We start from the raw sequence: 20,794 nt of genomic DNA on the forward strand, positions 1-20,794 counted from the left end.
CTTAGGCTTAAAATAATCCTCATTCTAGTTGTCCATCCTCTTATTAATTAATTTCAACAAAATACTAACCAAATCTAAAACATCTATTCAAATAAACACAATAGTGGTTTCTGATATGTGGCCATGATTACATATTGACTCTTACCATCATTGGTTTTCTGATTCCAAGGTAGACCTTCCCAAGTGGAGCTGTTTTGAGGACCTCAACTGCTTGTGCCAGAGAGCATGTGTCCAGATGAGTGTCATTAACGAAAACCAACTGGTCTCCAAGCAGAAGACCAAAGTGATTCTCTGCCACCCCTCCACGCACCAAGGAACGAATGACAATTACAGAGTGTGCAACATCCACAGGGTCCTGCAGAGGGCAATACAGACCATAATAAACACACAAACAGAAACAGACCACAGAAAAAAAACATCAGAGCAAAGTATAACAATGGTGTCCATGATTTAACCCATTCATTTAGTCACATCCAAGACCTTAGATCTGAAACTTTTTGAAGTTTGTTTAATTGATTTGTTTAAATTATAACACAAACAGTGAATTAAAAACAGCACCTGTGTAAACAGACAGGTGAACAGTCAAAAGATACACTGCCTTAAAGGGATAGTTCACCCAAAAATGAAACTTTTCGGATAATTTACTCACCCTCCTGCCATCCCAGATATGTATGACCTTCTTTCATCTGCAAAACACGAATTAAGTTTCAGCTCTGTAGGCCCATACAATGCAATAGGAACTGTAATTGAGCTTGAAATCATGAGATTGCAATGACAAGATGTATGGTAAAAAGGAATTATATCTAGTTTGTGCTCACTTCAGAATCATTGATTAAACTATTGGAGTCAAAAGGATTAATTTAATGTTGACTTTATCTGCTTTTTAGAGCTTCAAAGGTCTGGAAACCATTCAATTGAAATGACCCTCAGAGCTGAAATATTCTTCTAAAAATCTTTGTTTATGTTCCACACATCTGGTATGGCATGAGATTAAATGATAAGAGAATAAAAAAAAATACACTCTACTATATACACTTATCTCCAAAGAGAGACATATGCCGTAGTTCAAAACCTAAACTTAAATGTAATGTAAATGTAAAATCTGTAAAAAAAAAAAAAAGCAGGGGCAATTTCCTTATGCTGTCCCCTAAGATACCACATTGAAGTCAAATTCTAAGGCAGCATCGTATTTATTATGACAAGTTCAGTGAAAACACAATTCCAAGATGGCGGACAAAGAAAGAAAACACAGGTTATAAAAATAAAATTTCATTCAATCCTGAAAAGTTCAGTGTGATTAAATGGACTATTTTAACCAATATGCGTGTGTGATGTGTATTCTTACTCTATGCTTATTAATGTATTGCATCGCTAGCTTAGCAACATGCTAACATCAAACTCAATGGAAATGAACAACAGCCATGTCCAAACTACTACATTTTTGTTTGAAAATGCATAAATTCCATTATTTTTATGTTTCTCATCCACATCGGAATGGTATTTTTCTCCACCGTATACAGAGCGTTTAAAAAATGTTCTCAACCAGCACATATTTTGGATAGCGATTATGTTAGGAAACTGAAAATGTATTTTCAGACTGAAAAGGATTATTGTAGCTGAAGTACTAGGTAATGCATCGTCGTCCTTTTTTGGGATGCATAAACGTAGCAAAATCAATGCGTTTTTAAAAGAAAATGTATTAGTGTGGATGTGGCCTTAGAAGGCAACAGGCAGCTCACTAGGTTATGGAGCAGAGCTATAGTTCAAAAGAGCGCAACAAACTTCCTCGAAGGCCAAACAAGGCTGACATCCCACAGGAACAGCTCAAGTGTCACCGTATCAATCACATCTCTGGGGAGCTCTGCTGTAAAACTGCAATTCAACTCCAATTTGATGTCTCCAACAATATATTTCATGACCCATATGGGCTGCTTTTATGTGGAGAATGACAATATAAAAGTGATTAACAAGTAGTTATTCGAGACTGAAAACTGAAAAGGAAGCACTGTCATTAGTTAGCTCATCTATCTGGCTATGAATATTTACGACCATCCATGCCAAAAGAGCAGCAGAACAGACAATGCTTGCGTTTGCATTTTTGAGACCATTGACTTAGTCTACTAGTCTTAGGAGAAGTAGCAGAAGATGATTGGAAGCAATTAAGTTCTGGTGTCGGTAGACTGTTTTAGGATAAGCCTTCAGTGATGTTAGATTTTACTGGAACTTGGGTGAATTTTGAAAGTTCAAATCACAAAAATGTTAAGCCAGACCACATAGAGCTGATAGCTAAAGTCGTAGAAAGTCAAACAGATAACACATCAGATAAAACAAGTATCCAGAAACAAGTATCCAACAGTAGAGACAGAAAAAACAAGGGGGCTGCCTTGTTTTTCAAAACTCCTAAACTAAAGTATTGATCTTCAACGTGTATTTCCAAGTAACTCATCTCACACCATTTGTGCTATGAACATGATACCTTAAATTGGGATTCTTGAGGAAAGGGGACAAATTACTTTTCCATGCAATCAGACTCTAGCTTTTCTCCTGGTCGATGGTAAAATGGGTGAAAAGAATCCCAAAGATTTACCTTGAAAAATGTTGGCACCAGAACATGACAGAGACTTGCTTGTTGGTTCATTGAGGGTCATTAAAAACCCTCTAGCAATCACTCAGAACATCCAAGCAACTGCACAGCAATGCTCTGGCAACTGCCCACAACACTGGCGAGTTTTGCATAAATAAGCATTACTCTAATTTTCCTCAGAAAACGTAAAAAGTAAATCTTTCTGCAGTTTGTCTTTTGAGGATCTGCAGCTTTCGATCACACACTGCTCTCTTTAAAATGAAACGTCAGGCTTTTTAGGAGGCAGCAAAGGAACCCCTAAGTGAAACGGATCGGGGGACCATGAAACTTCACCCAACCACACCATGAAAGTGGGTCAGCATGCCCAGCAATTACTGCCCCCTGATTACCCAGTGAGTCACTGCTGCCCAGTAAGAAGACGAGAAGAGAAAAACAATTTTAGAGAGGAACCGAGGCCTGCTTGAAAAATTTGGGGAGAGGATTTGAAGTTCCACTCCAGCTGGCGCTTTAGGAGGACACAGGCTGCATTGTCCGGCTGCTGGGTTCCAGCCAAGCATGCTTTGCTTTCCACACCCATCTCTCATCCCACATGGCCAGTGATGTCAGCAGAGCAGCTTTTATAAGAAAAAAGTCAGGGAGAGCAGGCCAGTGGGCCATCACAGGGGGCTCCTAAGACGACAATGAAAAACCTGGTACAGAATACAGTGAGCGATGCAAAGAAAGCGAGCAAGATGGTTCCATTTCTTATTCACGTTTCCATCCAAGTGCAAATACAATTTAGATGACATTTAATACATGGCTGATTAGGGGTGCAGCTGTCTTCCATGTTACAGGTATGATTAATGATTCAGAATCCCAAAAAATGACAGTACAAGAAGCTCCTGGTTGCTCCTGCATATTACCGATGATAATTTCCACGAAACATTAATGTAAACATCTACTGCAAGATACAGCAGCTAAAATTAGAACAAAACTGCAGCCCATTACAGCTTGACATTTCTTTTACTAAAACCATTTATTGCAATGCAAACAGTGCGCAAACCTTGTTAAGATGTTTAGCTGAAGTCTACATGACCCCACATAACATACTTCCTCTCATATAATATCTAGTTACCTCAAGAATCATTTGGTAAAATCGAAAAAAGACAAAGAAGCATTTACAACAGTATATTCACATTCAAGAAAATTCAAATATGGAAAATGAAGACACGTTGCCCCAGGTTCAAAATCTTTCAAGTCAGTCCACTCTCTGACATCTTTGGAATGCTCTCGGGAGGCTATTTCCAGTCATGCCAGTTCAGCTCCTATCTACTTGAATGGGGAAAGACCGAAATCTCATAAATGGTTGGTCAAGATTACGATCAAAGAACATATTTCAAATCAGCAATAAAATTTGACAATACTGGAATCATAAATTGTGCTTCTTTACCTCATATTACACAAAAAAAATGGAAAGTTTCCCAGCTAGTATAGCTAATGCACATGCACGTTCTCAAGTTGATTGACAGGTGATGTCTGTATCTAAAAGGTGATTGGCTCTTTTAACTGTAAGGCGGGACTTAATTTCTACATCTATTGACTGTTGGATGCTTAGAGCTCCTTGGTTGGGTGTTCCAATTTCTTCCATTGATTTTAATAGAAGTGTCCCATCTATGATAAATAGTGTCTGCCAGGTTTGACATGTGTTACGTGAATAAAAACAAGGCAAGTTTAAATATGTGGAAGAGAAAAAAAGATTTGAGAGCTGTGGTGGAAAGAAAGATTTTCAGAGAACGTCTTTTAAATTTTAGGGTTTATGAAATGCATTTTGAAGTAAACCTATGTAAAAGCGAGAGAAGTTCATGAACCCAGGATTCATTCTCAGAATTGTAAAAGGGTTTGGAGGAATTTGAGTGTCACGTGTGACTTTCTTCATTAATTTTCCAGGGTGCACCAACTACTCCTCCACCAGATCTGCAAAGTAAGCATTAGTTCTTCACCTTCTTCATGACAATGATCTATGATCCAAGTTGCAGGACAGCAAAATTCTTCCCCTTTTGCCTTGGTGGAATTTGAGTGTCACGTGTGACTTTCTTCATTAATTTTGGTCTTTGCAAACTATTTGTTCATACAAGCCACATACCATCTAATGCTACTCTCTGTTTCCTCAAAAGGCAGTTACAGGGAGAAATACAGAAAAATACAGCCCATCAAAATGATGCTAAATCAAATTAAATTCAACTTAAATAGTGCACCAACCCTGCCATTGTGTTTTTCTTGTGGTCTTTATAACACAAATTCATTAATCTATAACCTAATCATTAATCCTAACTGGCTGACAAATGGAGTGAGTGTTGGTGGCTGGACTGGATCTCCCATATTTATTTTTTGGGTTTAGTTAAGACAAACTCTTTTGCTGGAATCATCAGTAGGCCAAGTCATCTGCTTTGTTCCTGCGCTCTGCCTCACTTTCAGTCTTGCTGAACAGAATACCAGGAACTCCAAGATGTCTGTTGCTTGTTTTTCTATTTTAATAATTTTCTTCGTTCTCGCCATAGTTGCCTCTAGATGGTAACAGAGGGCACCACTTCCAAGTTGAGCAAAAGCCCACACTTGACCAAAATTAATAAAGAGTTGGGAATACAACCACAAATGTCCATGAATAAATGTGAAGACGAGATGCATCAGACAACGGGGACCTGACAATGGCAGTAAATCCCAAAACTTTACATGACCCCATGTTTAACACATGGATCTGAATTTTTGAAACACTGCAGGAACTAACAGTAATTTTTTTTAATGGCTGAAAAGAGTGATCAATAATGTGGTACAATTCAGGATGGTGTTCTGTAGTCAATTCGGTGTGCTATTTTTCTGTGATGACAATAAAATAGCTCTTGGTCAGTTTTTGAAGCTTCAGGCCGCATAATAAATAAAGAATGATAAATAAATATTAGCACACTGAGATGATTTATGACTATCCTTTAAAATATTCACTGGAAGAGACTAAATGCTGTATTGATGTGCAGGTTAGGTGATTCGAACCACCAAAACTATTCAAAAATGCATTCTCTAAGATTCCTTCTCCTTGGCAAGAAGCAAAGGCCATGAATTATTTGAGACATGCATTCACCAAAGAGATAGTACATTTGTTTCGCACCCAGAGAGTTCTGCAAAGAAAACATTGTGGCTCCATTTACATCGGTTTTCACATAAATGCATTTGCTGCTTTCATGCAAAACAGCATTTCCAGATGAAAGAACCTTTGATGAAAATAGTGCAGTGCAAATTCTTCAAGTTCAGTGTAATAATTGCATTGTACTAGTTTATTTGTATTGTGAATGGAGACATTTTTCTTTGAGAGATTGTTGTAGGGCTGACAGCCTACCTAAACATAGGGTTATGTTAAGCGGCACTTAAAGTAATAAACTCTATTCCCTATGGGCGGCATATATACACCCAAAACCCTCTGCGGGAGAGCTGCTCAATCATACTTTGAATTCAGCCTGGAACCGCACTATGACTTCATGCTTACACCTTAATTGTTAGCGAAGAAATCACTGTAATGACTTTTAAATGGCCTTGAGATTACGATCCTACTTTAAATGAAACCGTCACAAGCCGACCCTTCAAGATCAGGTGGTTGGCTATGAGAGAACATTCATTAATCTTCATTATCAAGATGGCTAGTACTACCAAGGGGGTCTTTCCCATTAATTCACATGTTGCCATGTCACACGTCTTACATTGAAATCAGAGTAAAAACATGAGCTCTGACTCAAAATGACTGCACTGTTGCTGTTTTGTGGACTCCCGAAGATAGGGGTGTCATTTGGGGAGGAAAAACTGCCCAGTTTCAGGCTGTCAGCATGACCGTGGACTCTCATCTATCTAGCTGTAGACTATAATAGTCTTGCACAGCAAGATTTTGAAATGCGGCATGAACCCTGATGATCATTGTAGCTTATTCTGGCCAAGAACCATGCACTTAGACAGGAAGACACCATCATATAAAGTAACAAAGTAGTTTGTTTTGTTTTTATGTGCCATGTAATTGAAAAATGCAATCAAATAATTGTGCGATTGTCTCTGCAAACAGTTGTACACAAAACACTGGAAAAATAGCAAAAAATTATTGATTCTGTGATAAGAATTGGCGACTGTCGGGTTGTGCACATTAATTTACGGTTTCGTCAGATATGATCTTGTGAGTTACTGAATACATCTTTAGAGCATGCACCAGTGTATTTCAACGGTTCTGTTGTAATGAGCTTGCTGCACTGCAGACAAGAACAATCACAGCACAAGAGAGTCGTGATCAAATGACTCTTTTGAACCGGGTCTTTTTCATGAATCAGGGTCAGGAGCTCAGGTTAGCAGTTTGAATCAGAGTTAATTTCTCAGCGAATCATCCGTCAGTATGTTTACAACTGGGAGTTCCTTGTGTATATCGGGCTTCTTTATTAAGTCCTGCACCACTTTATATATACAGTGGGTACGGAAAGTATTCAGACCCCCTTAAATTTTTCACTCTTTGTTATATTGCAGCCATTTGCTAAAATCATTTAAGTTCATTTTTTTTCCTCATTATTGTGTACACAGCACCCCATATTGACAGAAAAACACAGAATTGTTGACATTTTTGCCCATTTATTAAAAAAGAAAAACTGAAATATCACATGGTCCTAAGTATTCAGACCCTTTGTTCAGTATTTAGTAGAAGCACCCTTTTGATCTAATACAGCCATGAGTCTTTTTGGGAAAGATGCAACAAGTTTTTCACATCTGGATTTGGGTATCCTCTGCCATTCCTCCTTGCAGATCCTCTCCAGTTCTGTCAGGTTGGATGGTAAACGTTGGTGGACAGCCATTTTCAGGTCTCTCCAGAGATGCTCAATTGGGTTTAAGTCAGGGCTCTGGCTGGGCCATTCAAGAACAGTCACAGAGTTGTTGTGAAGCCACTCCTTCGTTATTTTAGTGGTGTGCTTAGGGTCATTGTCTTGTTGGAAGGTGAACCTTCGGCCCAGTCTGAGGTCAAGAGCACTCTGGAGAAGGTTTTCGTCCAGGATATCCCTGTACTTGGCCGCATTCATCTTTCCCTCGATTGCAACCAGTCATCCTGTCCCTGCAGCTGAAAAACACCCCCACAGCATGATGCTGCCACCACCATGCTTCACTGTTGAGACTGTATTGGACAGGTGATGAGCAGTGCCTGGTTTTCTCCACACATACCGCTTAGAATTATGGCCAAAAAGTTCTATCTTGGTCTCATCAAACCAGAGAATCTTATTTATCACCATCTTGGAGTCCTTCAGGTGTTTTTTAGCCAACTCCATGCAGGCTTTCTTGTGTCTTCCACTGAGGAGAGGCTTCCGTCGGGCCACTCTGCCATAAAGCCCCGACTGGTGGATGGCTGCAGTGATGGTTGACTTACTACAACTTTCTCCCATCTCCCGACTGCATCTCTGGAGCTCAGCCACAGTGATCTTTGGGTTCTTCTTTACCTCTCTCACCAAGGCTCTTCTCCCCGATAGCTCAGTTTGGCCAGACGGCCAGCTCTAGGAAGGGTTCTGGTCATCCCAAACGTCTTCCATTTAAGGATTATGGAGGCCACTGTGCTCTTATGAACCTTAAGGGAAGCAGAATTTTTTTGTAACCTTGGCCAGATCTGTGCCTTGCCACAATTCTGTCTCTGAGCTCTTCAGGCAGTTCCTTTGACCTCATGATTCTCATTTGCTCTGACATGCACTGTGAGCTGTAAGGTCTTATATAGACAGGTGTGTGGCTTTCCTAATCAAGTCCAATCAGTATAATCAAACACAGCTGGACTCAATTGAAGGTGTAGAACCATCTCAAGGATGATCAGAAGAAATGGACAGCACCTGAGTTAAATATATGAGTGTCACAGCAAAGGGTCTGAATACTTAGGACCATGTGATATTTCAGTTTTTCTTTTTTAATAAATGTGCAAAAATGTCAACAATTCTGTGTTTTTCTGTCAATATGGGGTGCTGTGTGTACAATAATGAGGAAAGAAAATGAACTTAAATGATTTTAGCAAATGGCTGCAATATAACAAAGAGTGAAAAATTTAAGGGGGTCTGAATACTTTCCGTACCCACTGTATATACTCATACTCAACTATTACACAAGGTGCAAACATTCACTGATGCACAAGAAGGCAACACACTACTATATGCATACTATGCTTTATGTAAATATCTGCTTATGTAGATTCTGAAGGGCAGTACTAAATAAAAAAAAATCTCTTATATTTTATAAATTATGAAAGGGGTTTGAACATTGATGAGACAAAAGGGTAATGCAAATTTACATATCTTCTCAAATATAGATACAGTTTATTAAACCTCCAATTAATGGGTTATCAGCTGTCTCCCATTTCTTCTGCTTTCTATCTTGTTTCTGAACAACATTCTAAATCAAAAACAGCCATTTGGCTCCTTTGTGTTTTAGTTAAGTAATTCTAAGTAATTTTTTTAGTCTGGAGCCCTGACTTGTGAATATCTAGTTTACTTGCTATTGTGCCTTGTTTAAAATGGGTGAATTAACTAAACAGTTGCTCTGCTTATTAGCAAAGTATTTCAGCGCAAAAACCTTAATCTTATTCTTTAACCATCTGTAATATAGTTTTAGCAGGCACAATTAGTGCTTAAATAGTGCTGTGTCTTGAATATTTAAATTAAGTTATTGTCATTCCTTTCCTTGTGAATATAACAGTAGTCAGTTGGTACGTGATAGCTATGCAGTGTGTAAACCACACTCTCCTGGCCATAAGAGACGCACTAGCGACCGAGGCTAGAGACCGCGGCTTTTATAGCCTCAGGCCCCCATGTGTGAAAAGCGTTGTTTGTTATAGATAAGTAAACAAACAGGACTAGGTGGAGGGAGCTCAGTTGGTGCAGAATGGAAAGACAGCGAGTTCGACCGAGAGGATGCTGCATAGGTCAATATGGCTTCCAAAAAACTCCAGGGTGCACCAACTACTCCTCCACCAGATCTGCAATGTAAGCATTAGTTCTTCACCTTCTTCATGACAATGATCTATGATCCAAGTTGCAGGACAGCAAAATTCTTCCCCTTTTGCCTTGGTAGGGATGAGATCATCTTGAATTCAGGGCGTTTTTGCAGTATTGACGCAGAGCATACAATTTGTACTTGCACAAAGCAAAACCTACCTTCATAGTATCTCATAAAACCAATAAAAGAGAAGCTCTATGAAAACAAAGGACTTTGAGTCAGCAAAACATAATATTTTTAGCACTGCAGTAAAGCCTATGGACTCATGAGTTCACTGGTCCCTCCTCCAGCTAATTTCTTCATTGATCACCGAGAAGAAGAAATTTAAGGGATCACTGCTCAGGTTACCACTATTAAGCAGCAGTGTAATTCTGTCCATGTTGCCATGACCCCTATTACTCATGCTAGCCTCTGACGAGGCAACCAGTATGTCATACCATTAAAATGTGACCTCAGTTTAGAAGTTGTGCCACTACAAGGTGGTCATTTATTATGATCCTGATGAAGTTGTGATGCATCGGTTTCGAATGTTATTCTTTTCTTCTGCTAATACTGTTCCCTGCATGAAATCAATTGGAATTGTGGCTGGATAGTATGAAACACAGTATCCCATAGGAACGGAGGAGTGCAGGTCTGCATTCTAAGTGGCCTCATTACTTGATCACTTCTGATTTGGTATCAACGTGCAGTTATTAACTAACCCTGATTAGAGGGCTAATGAAGGAAGGAGTAAAGCAGCTTTTCGAACTAAGTGTGCAAAGCAAAGGTTTGATGGTTGGCATAAGGCCAGATAAACAGTGGCGGCCCTTGTCGGAGAGGTTTCACAGCCTTATTTTTCTCTGTGTCCAATGACTTATGACATCAATGCATGTTTCCAGTGATCAGACTACAGCAAAGTCAAGGGGGAAAGGACCTGTTCTCCTTTTTTATGTATTTGTGAATGTTGTGCTTTAAAACCTGGCTTTTTGCTTAAATAAATATCGCTCAATGGTCCCCTTGAACTCTTAAGCTCTGGAATTTGTTAATTTGTCAATTTATTATTGTGCTAGCAAGGCAAAACGGTACTGATTTGTCTTAAACATTCTGATTAGGCTTTCTCCTAAATTCCTAAACCAAAGTATCAAACTTATGCAATTAATTCAGCCTGAACCGCTTGAAGTACAGACTCAAAACATAGTTTTGTGCTATCCATTTTTGTTTTTTGTAAACACATTTTTCAATTTCCCAATTGACTTACATGTACTACAATGTTCAACTGTACTGATGTCGTCTTAACATCTTTCTTACATCTATTGGGATACTGAAATGTGATCGGTCTTGTGTTCCTTGCAGATCTGTAACCATTTATATATACCTTCACAATGCACAGTGACTATGTGTTGATTCTTGTGTGTAGTCGACAGAAAACAAGACAAATACTGAAAGTCAACACATACCAAATCCTTAAACCTAAAATTACCTAAAACTTTAAACTTCATTCTTTTCCTGCTTTGCAAGCAACACTATTTCCTTCAGGACTTTTCCATCTAGTTTTAAATATTTTTTCTCAGGGAAAGCAATAAATATAAGAAGTGACTCCCAAGAAAGGGTGGGAGCGAGATACTGTAGTGATAATTCCTTACCTGATAGTCTAGTATGCTGAAGCCAAGACCTCGTTCTCCTTTCTCCAGTTCCAGCACCTGAACTTCTGGAGACCAGAGAGCCAGCTCCCCTTCATCCTCCTCCTCATCCCTCTCCTTTCTCTCAGGGCTGCTCAATTCTAGAGGGTCTCTTTCATTGTCAATCTCCCATTGAATTGCAGATGCTTGAAGGGCCTGTAAAAAACACAAATCATGGTTAGTTTAAAAAGTAGTTCCTCTGAATTCTCATTATTGACAAGCCCAAAAGCATAAGAGGAAATAAGCAAACCTTGAACTGTTCTCTCATGCTGTCTCATAGACTTGTATCCTTAGCCAACATGAAGCGGTAATTCTCAATTTGAAAGAATTTTAAAAATAAGCAAACGATCATTCGATGTTAAAAAAACCCTATAGTTGTGCTTAAGGCTGTGGTGACAGTTTAATCAGATAATATATGTGGGGTAACGATATAATGAAAATGATATAACTCTCACAATATTGCAGTGATATTTCAGATTGTTTAAATAAGCAAAACTCTGAAAGCAGCATTTATTAGAGCCTCCGGACAAAAGCAAAGTGAACCACGCGTCTCTCTTCCACATGCTGAAGTCTCAAACGTAATCCAATTATGATATTGTGATGCATCGAATTGTGACATGTTTTGCAATGTGTATTATATTGCGATAATCAAATATTTTGCCACTTTTATTGATATGATAGGAATAAGAAACGGAACAGGAAAATGTTCCAACAGGATTCAAATGGATTCACTTGCATAAGCACCACAGCTCAACATGGTGAAACATGCACTATGCTATGGCTCCAAACTTTGAATGGCCACCAGCATATACTGTATGTGTTACCTGTTCCTGTAGGCTGGTTGAGCACCACTCTTCAGATTTAGGGTGATAATCAATGCCCTCCTCAGCAAGGTGTCGGCACCAAACCAAAGTGAAGGGAGGAGGAACCTCTCTGAGAAACGCAACAGCTTCCCGTCTGGACTTCCCATACAACTGCATTCCATTGACCTGCAAAAACAACACAAATCAAACAATGTTTCTTCTACCATTCGGCAGGACTACTAAAAATCAAGCTATTTATTAACTATAACAACATATTAATATCCTATATGGGGAACTTATTAAGCCTCCATCCTCTCAGTGAGACTTAGAGGTCACTATGGGTCTGTTCCGAGACTTAGTGAGTTGCCTCGCTGTCCTGCCATAGGCAGCTGTCTGAAATCTTTCCTGAAGGGAAGCCTCATAAGATACAATTTGGTATGCTCTACAGAGGCGGAAGCTCTGCGCATTATTGAAATTGTGCTCCTCAAGTGCAGTGCACGGGAGACTCGACTAGCAAAGTATTTCATTACAGGTGATGTGAGAGGAATGGCATGATATTCTAATGAGTATAAATACGCATTGCACAGACACACATTTTGGGTCAAATGTATGCTTTTATATAATATTAAACTGTTATTTTTGGTTACTTTTCAGTATTGAAAGGATTAGAAGCATAATTATAATCCAAAATTCTCTTGCTTCGTCTGCCATCTTGTATTTACTTTTCCACCAAGCTCATCACGGTGTATTATGGGATTGCCTATCTAGGGAAGGCTAGATACAATGGTACCTTAGAATTTGGCCAAATGAGACATCTTAGGAGGCAAATTAATTAAGATACCTAGCTTTTGGAACAGCCTTTGCACAATCGGGAGCACACCTATGATGTCTTAAAATGCTTCTTCTGAAGAAAGCTCACTAGGTTTTGGAACAGACCCAATATTACATCTCAGTGGCATCCATTGGTTCCCTTTGATTGGCATTTAATGGAGCAGGCAAGTCTGGAGCTGCTCTAGCAAGTGGGGGTGGCACTTTGCCATCTGCCCCAACCAGGAGGTGGCCATGGCCTCTACACACCCTTTGCCTTACAAACAGTCACACCATCAGTGTACCACTAGGATTCTATCAAGTGCCACAATTTATGCATTGAGGTTGACAGTATTTCTAACATGCAGATAAAAGATTTTTGTAAGGCCTTTACAAATGCATAAGTCCCAAGACGGAGCCTTGAGGTACACCACATGGATAACCCACTTCCCCTGCCGCCCTGTAAACTTCCCTTGCTTAAAGGAATAGTTCACTCAAAAATTATTTAGTTCCATCAAAAATAAGTGAATAACAACTTACAATTTTAGTTTGTTCCTCACACAAAACTAAATATGGTATGAATTCTGAAGACTGAATGAGTTGTATGGACCACTTTTATGATACATTCATTGTGTTTTTGCATCCTTTGGAAACTTGAAAGCCTCAGTCCCAATTCATTGTAATTGCTTGGAAAAGTGCAACCAGTACAATTGACCTCTTACACAGCCAGTGGTGAATTAGGTCGATTTCCACCAGAATTAAGCAGTGCAATTCTACCAAACTTTTTGTGTCATCAATTTATATTAATTAGTGTAAATTTATAACATTATTCATTGTGTTATATTACCCTGGTATTTATTTAGAAATAGTCAAGACTGCTGTGATGGAGTTTCAAATTAAGTTGCTGAGGGAGTTAATTTGGCATCTTTCCATTATCTGATTGCCATAATCCAACACTCTCAATTTATTTGGAAACATAATAGTGGATTTTTCTTGCACTGTTGGAGCAAACAGGAATGCAAAATCAATATTTGCTTTGCTTTACCTCTGTACAAGTTTTCCCCACTATAGTTCACTTCTGCAGTCCAAACACGGAAATGTAAAAAGGGTCCTTTGTTACATTTAAAATTTTTGGGTGAACTACATTTGTCAACAGCAACAGGCTGAAAGCACAGCGGCCCTCGGCCACCAGATATGGAGGGAGGGAGAAGAGTAGAGGGAAGTGGACAGGAAGCAAGGCCAGTGGGGGGGTAAGGGTAGGGGACAGCCATGCAGATGGCCTCGGTCAGACTCAGGAGCCCTCCTGCCAGAACATCCATGCGCCAGCAGCAACAGCAGCAGCAAGCCTTCCTGGCGACCTGGTGATGGCAGGACGCAAAAGGTCAGTCTTATTAAAGCTCACCAAAGCAAGTCGAGAGCAAAACTGGCCAAACCCTAGGAGCCCATCTAACCATAATGCCAAATAGAGAGGGGGCATGGGATGACACCTGTAGCTAGTAAGGATGCAGGTTACTGTGCTTGAAAATGGGTTTACCCCCATAAATTCATCCTCTGGTCGAAGTATCCCGTGTTTTACAACTGGGCCCTCAGGAGCTACTGTAGAGATGTCCGTCGAAAGAGTCTAGTTCCACACCCAAGCGCATGTGAGAAGCTGTAGAGACATTGATTCATGGTTAGGCAGAGACATATTTGCTTTGTGGTCACTATAGTGATTAGGGGTGGGCAGTATGGCAAAATATTAGATCATAGCAGGGATGTCAATTTTCAGACATTTTTATAATCGAATGTATAGTGGATATTAACTATCAATTAATCAATGAATTGTTTAATTGTCACAAAACACATGTGGAGGACTCTAAATAATATGTAGATGTAGCCTATTGTTTAAATATAATTTAAATGATTATGTTTAAGAAATGCAAGAATTGGAATTTTACTCTTAAAATATTCTTAATTCAGTGTATTTAAATACATTTAGACCATGTTTAGGTCAAATTTGGGATTTTTTTTGTTAAACTGTTAAAGAAATAGGCTACTGTTAGTAGTAACTTCTATCTTAAAAAAAACTTGTATACATATTTGAGTTCCTTTAAACTTCACGTTGTGGATCGTGGGGTATTTCAGATCTTTACTTATTTTTTATTAGAAATTAAGTCACATCATAACACGCTGCGTAAACACAGTACATAACATAGGCTACCGCTTATCTGGTAATAGTATGATGTCAGCTGAATGTACCTTCGTGCTTTCCCATGCGATCGCTGACGTAATTATAGGTTGGGATGAAACATGGACAACAGTGTCAACAGTGCTTGTTGTCATTTTATACTTAAACACACTATCACAGTGTGTGCAGAAAACATTAATGTTCATTTATAGAGAAACGCTCCAACATTGTTTACATTGAGCCCCTCTTCATCTCATCAAAATGTTAAATTCTATTATTTCTAGGTTTTCCGTGACTGTGGAAACCCTGGCTAACTCTTCCAATACTGGTATTTTTGCCGTAAATTCATTGAAGAAATAGTTTATATTAGAATTAAAATGTAGTAATGGCCATTTTTTTGATAATTCAGCAATTAAAATTCTTCACAAATGAAACCTTTACTTTTTTGATTCAAACCAAAAGATACGATTTTTTATAAAAAAAAAAAAAATAATCATAAAAGAGCTTCACATTATGTAACACTTCAGTTATAAGCAACAACAGCTACAACAACAACAACAAAGCAGTGACAGAAATTAACTTTATTTTTATTAAGGGGCAATATTTGCCCCTGAATTTAACTTTCATGAGGATTTTTTTACTTTAAGAGGGTAACCATTTAAAACAAACTTTCTCACTTGTTGAATTTAATAAATTAATTAAAACTAATTCTATGATTGAGACTATTTCCTCTTTACCCAAAATTAACTCAGCATCAACTCATATTTTATTTTGCAAAATGTATAACTACGATGACAATAGAATAATATGAACAATATAAGAAGCTCCACATAAAAAAAAAAGTTTTCCCCCACATTTTGAATTTCTGTGGCATTTTTATAATTATTTGTGGCATTTGTGCCCCGAGCTCCCATTAATTTCCAAACCTGGCTAAAAGTCAAACTAATATTCTAAAACGTTGTTATTTGTATAGTTCTGGCTCCAAATGCAACTGCATGTAAATAACATGAATATATATATATATATATATACCAGTACAAATGTAAACCCAAAGAAATCATTCAAATCAACATATCCCAAAGTGATGACCTAAAAGTCGCCGTCACACTCCCCTTATAGTAAATAAACCCAAACATCACTGTGTCAGCCTATGAGCTCATGTTTATATGGTGTATAAAATATGTCTTAAAAATATAATAGAAGTCAACCGAGGCAATCTACAGCCAGATTTAGCCACTCGATCGAACATCTCTTATCACAGAACGCGTAAGTGCCAGACATTCTTGCTGATGTGCAGTTTGCCTCATGTTTAATTGAGACCCGCACTTAGCATCTGTTAACTTTTCTTCCCCTTTGTATTTTGCTTACCATAACATCGTAATGCGGGCCGAGAGCCTGCTCCCATTTAGCACGAAACTCCATCTCCGTCAGCGCGGCCAGCTCTTGGGCTACAACACACACATACGCACACCATAATGAGAGCAGCGTTTAAAGTCAATTACCGCCATTTGGGTGCCCACTGTCCGTGACAGAGTGAGTGGAAACGTATGACATTAATGTCAGGTGCCGCATACTAGTGTGGGATTGATGTTGGGCTGATGGATGAATATAATCAGAGGGTAAGAGTGAGCCCGAGGGCAAGAGTTGAGAAAGGAGTCAGCAGTGATACTGCAGAAAATGACAATGGGACACAAGGGAACAGTACTGGTTGAAGCAAGTAAATGGGTAGAAGAGCTTTTATGGGCATTTGTGACCCTTAAAATGAAAGCTCGCCCTAACAATGAAAATTCTCCATTTGCGTTCCATGAAAGACATCAAGTCATATGGGTTGGGAACAACATAAGGGTGAGTAAACAATGGCTGGATTTTTATATTTGGCTAAACAATCCCTTTAAGCACCTCCTTTTTACAGACCTAAAACAAAAAAAGAGTTTCAGGCCCTATTTTGCACTTTATTCATGAAAAGTGCCGGGTAGCTGTAAAAAGCGAAGTCGGTGAGTCTTGAAGAGCTGATTAAATTAGCATTTCTAACACCTCACTCACAACACCATTCATCATGAATGTTGGGCTACATTAATATAGCAATGCATCGCTTTTAGACGCGGGACATCAAAGCCCAGACAACATCTGCAGCCCAGGTGCGGTACAGTGGAAAAAACAGAGAACAGGGGAAAAGTTGATCGCTGGGCAATGGCTTGTTATGTTTATGCATCAGGAATAACTCACGGTCTCCCACTGCTACCACTGAGAACAAATATCCACCCCCTTTCCAACTGTCACTCAACATTTAATAGAGGATATCACATGGGAAACATTACGACAGACTCACAAAACCCCCTAAAATGGAGTGAATATTCACATCTCAGGTTTTACATCACACTTCCTGTGGTTTTTAACTGCTGCCAGCATTTCTGGAGTATTTTTGGACTATAATTATACCAACGTGGACCAATAGTAAATGTCAATGCAATTCAGAGCGCCAGCTGTCTAGTTTTGCAATGATTTTAGAGGGGTAGTTCTTTTAAAATACAAATATTGCAATCTTTTACTCGCGCTCATGTCGTTTCAAACCTGTCTGACTTTCATTATTCTGTGGAACACAAAAGGGGACATTCGGAAGACTGTGCTGGTCACTTTTTCTATGCATTTTCATGTTTTGAGCGCTCTATTCCAAATCTCCTGAAGCCAAACGATAGCTTTGCGTTATAAACAGCCTATAATTTAAGTTGTTATTCACTGAACTTTTTGACATGCACCATCGCTCATCTGATTTATAAATGAATCATTCTTGTGAGTCAGATTTTTACAATAAATCCTAAATTCGGTTCACAAAACCAGTTTGAATGAGTTCCACGCTCAGAAGATTATCCGAAAATAATTACTTAAATTTCAATCCGTTTCTGACTTCTAAAGTCTTGTAATATGAAACACATGTCTCATGGACCACTTTTGATATGTTTTTCCATCTTTTTAGAATCTTTAAAAGCTTAAATTACGATTGATTAATAAATGTGTGTAAAACAGAGACCAGCACATTCTTAGAAATATCTCCCTTTGTGTTCTACGGATGAAGGAATTCATATTGACTTTGAACATCATGAAGGGGGAGTAAATTGGGTAAATTATCCCTTTGGAGGAATTTTCAAGGGTTCAATACAAGTTGAGCTCAATCGACAGCATTTGTGCCATAATACTGATTACCATAATTTTGACTTGCTCCTCATTTTCTTTATATAAACAAAAATCTGTGTTACAATGGGGTACTTATAATGGAAGTGAATAGGGCCAACATGTAAATGTTGATATACTCACAGTTTCAAAAGTATAGCCGTAACACATAAACAACATGAGTTTTAACATGATTTTAGTGTGAAATCACTTACTATAAATTTATAGCCAATTTTACAACTTCATTGCCATGACGCAATGTCAACAAAACCCTAAAATGCAAAAACTGTAAAAATGACCATTTAAACAACTTTACAGCTCAAATATTACATGGGTTTTTACATAAAAAAGAAAGTTTTTACTTTTTATAAAATGATTAGCTTCACATTTCCACCTTTAAACCCTCCAAAATTGGCCCCATTTACTTCCATTGTAAGTGCCTCACTGTAACCTCAATTTTTGCTTTTTTAAAGAATGTTTTTTTTATGTGGTATTAACAATTATACCACAAACGCTGTCAATTGATCTTATCCTGACTATTCCTTTAATGGTTAAAAAAGTGTTGGTGTGACAAAACCAAATCCCAGCAAACCCTTGAGCAACTACTCCTTGGTGAGTTGTCCACATTGTTGTTTTTCTCAACTAGGCGTGAAACATATTCAACATCTTTCTCTAGATACTTTAAACTTTACACTGCACTTCTAGGGTAGTTATCTTTAAAATCGTAGAGAGAAATTTAGCAAAATACTCTGTCAAGTCTTATCCATAAAAAAACACCATTTAAACACACACACACACACACACACACACATATATATATATACACACTAACAAATCTTAAAAGCGATATCATTTCTTAACACCACTGGGAAAAAGTCATAAAAAATGATTAAAGGGGTGTGTGTTTTGACTTGAGGGTGACTATCATTTTACAAGTGCTATGATTCAAGCTTTGGGAGCTTTGAGTGCCTGACAACCAATCATTGTTATCCTGGGCATGTATTGGCCCAGCGCAACAGAACACTTTATTTAGGAAGTTTGGCAGGTACCGGGTCTTGTCCGGATGAATTAGGGCAGAATGAAACCAGAGCTATGGGCTGCTTTAGGCTCGGTCAAGTCCCGCTTTTCTGCATCTAGTACGTCTATCTCCATATTTATATTAGCCGGCTAATATGACTGAAACAAAGCCTTCTAAGCTTGGCACAGAAGAGGGGAGGGAAAAAGGAATTGGAGCTGTAGGATAGCCTGGATTTGACCCCCGCTCAGAGGGGAGTGCCACCAGATTGGATTCCAAAGCCTCTTCTACATTAAAAAACCCTAAGTACCCCTGTGTATCCTTTAGGGGGCGAAATGCAATGAACAATGAAAAACCTTTGAAGTTCATGGAAAGGAGTAATAATAGGTGTCACGGGGTCAGAGAGGGGTAACTATGATCTCACATACTAGGTGTGGCCAAAAAATTACAAATAAAATAAAAAAACTTACAGAGTCAGAAGAGGAACATACAAAAACAAGATTGTAATACTTTCTAAAGAAAGTGTGACTGGTGACTTATCCACACAAAGGTTTCTGCCTTGATGCTAGGGTGCTGTGGGTGGTTGCCAGGGCTTTGCTAGGGTGGTTTTTTTTGTGGTTGCCACGGCATTGCTAGGTGGTTGCTAGGGTTTTCAGAATGTTTTTTTTAGGAGGGTTCCACCAGTTTTCGGTGATCCGATCACATGTGGTCCTCCGAGACGCATGGTCTCCTGTGAACAAATTGTTTTCGGATTTTGAGGGGAGGGTCTCCGATTTCATTACAACGTACATCAATCACTGTCATTGTGTTGCTGCATGATAATAAAACAAAAAAAGTAATGAAAGAAAAAGCACACCATTAAACACACAAAGGCTCACTATTTCTCCCAAATGCAGCTGAAATTTGATCTAAGCACAACATTTAGAGCAGAATTCTCAGTTGTTCTTGTATTAACGTAAGTTTCAGATGTGAGTGTTTGCCATCTGTGACTCTGCATATTGATATCAAAAACACTGAAAAAGTTCTGTGAAGTTCTCTTGCTTGTTTACCTATTAGCTTTTTAAACTGTTGTAGGGTTATTTCCATTTAAAGCCACTTATAACCGGCAAAGTTCAAACTCTTGTTTTAGTGAGGTGTGGTGCTTTGCTGCTGTTAAGGACAGACTGCGATTCTAACCACAAATGTAATGTGGTCAAATGCGTTTTTGACTACCATCGAATGTGATTTCAGTGATACGATCACAAAAAATTTTGGATACCGTTTAACCGGTATTTAACGCTGACCACTTGTGATTGGATCTCCCAAAACAAATCTTAATACCAGGTGGAAACGGAGTCTAAATCTCCAGTGTCACTGCAAAAGAAATGTTTTACCGAGGTTGTAAGCTTAGTTTAAACAGCATATGATGAGATAAAGGGCTTACACCACAAAAATATATTATAATAAAAATGTTTGTGGACACCATATGTGTTTGATGAACCTTCAATTTCAAAACCATAGGCATCAATTTCCCCCTTTGGTGCAATAACAACTTTCACTCTTCTGGGAAGCCTTTCCACTCTACTGTATGTAGTT

The 20,794-nt window shown here is 38.6% G+C and overlaps 1 pseudogene; it reads right to left on the bottom strand.

Annotated features, from left to right (window-relative positions):
- LOC127639500 (inaD-like protein) overlaps positions 1-20,794 on the bottom strand; it is a 132,166-nt pseudogene that overhangs the window by 89,197 nt on the left and 22,175 nt on the right.

Source organism: Xyrauchen texanus, chromosome 48, assembly GCF_025860055.1.
Source record: "Xyrauchen texanus isolate HMW12.3.18 chromosome 48, RBS_HiC_50CHRs, whole genome shotgun sequence".
In the NCBI taxonomy this organism is placed as follows: Eukaryota; Metazoa; Chordata; class Actinopteri; order Cypriniformes; family Catostomidae; genus Xyrauchen; species Xyrauchen texanus.